The sequence below is a fragment of the Staurois parvus genome, unplaced genomic scaffold (genome assembly GCF_062004578.1).
Source record: "Staurois parvus isolate SC_StPar_1 unplaced genomic scaffold, SC_StPar_1.0 ptg000111l, whole genome shotgun sequence".
NCBI lineage: Eukaryota > Metazoa > Chordata > Amphibia > Anura > Ranidae > Staurois > Staurois parvus.
This window is the reverse complement of record NW_028317907.1, coordinates 881,699-882,810: the sequence shown is the minus strand read 5'-3', so window position 1 is coordinate 882,810 and position 1,112 is coordinate 881,699. Positions and strand designations below refer to the sequence as shown.

The 1,112-nt window shown below is 48.5% G+C and overlaps 1 pseudogene; it reads right to left on the bottom strand.

The window, feature by feature from the left end:
* Positions 1-461: 461 nt before the first annotated feature.
* LOC149467453 (U2 spliceosomal RNA) lies at positions 462-609 on the bottom strand (annotated as a pseudogene).
* Positions 610-1,112: the final 503 nt, after the last annotated feature.

Sequence of the window (1,112 nt, the reverse complement as noted above, 5' to 3'; positions counted from 1 at the left end):
ACCAAAAGGCCACACATCCTCCCCCTAGACTTCAGGGTAGGCCCGAGGACCCACACCCTCCATCCTGTGAGGAAATAAAACACACACATAAGAGTGAAAGTGACAAACAGTGGGAGAAATAATAAATAAATAAAAAGCGGTCGTGCCAAATGTGCACAGACGAGGCCTGTAGCAAAAATTGCCCCGAACTTAGCCAGAAGGCCTGGTCCCGAGGGCGCTGTGCAGAAAAAGTGTATGAACGCAGTGACCATGTGCCTTTTCACACGCTGTGGTCCCACACCCAAGTGTTACTAAGAGCACCCCTGAGGCAACCACTCAGGGGGCACTGGTTCGCGGACTTTCTGCCCTCCCGGCCCCTGGCCAGACCGAGGTAGATCCGCTCAAATCAGGAGGTACTGGGCCCCTCTGGCGTTTCAAGGGGGAATTACTCCCGGGCCCCAACTCTCTATGGGCACCACGGTTTCTGTTCCCCCCGTATTAACCATCAGGACCCCCATCATACCAGCAGGGGTCATCCCCACAAAGCTAGAATGACCGTGGAGCACCCCTACTGGACACTGATAAGAACAGATACTACACTTGATCTTAGCCAAAAGGCCGAGAAGCGATTATCCCCTTACAGATAGCTAAAAAGATCAATGGTGTCAGTGGAAACTTACCTGAGAGGCAAAAATTGCTCATTGCTCAAGAAACCCCAAGCAACCTCTGGAGAAACCCTAGTTGAGAAACCCTGCTCTAATAGCACGTAACTGCTTGTGGCGACAGCCGTGGTGCCAGTCATTAATTTTTAGAGAGGACAATTCTATCGGCAGCTGTTCATACGCAACATGAGCATGGGGTCCAAGTTTCCCCACTTCAGATTCTTGGTGATACGACTGAACCCTTTGCCAACCTTTAAACCCCAGGAACAAAAGTATGTAGATTGTAGCCAAAACCTTTCTTTTTATTTCAATGGAGTAAGGAATGGTTAAAAGCCCCGCCTGTTCACTTTTTGTTGTATGTGTACTGTTGGAGGGATTTTCCTTTAATTCCTGTCCTGTAGATGCTAACTCAAGTGATGGAAATATCCCCAGCAGTTGCAAAAAAACATTTTTAGTAGAATGATAAAGCGT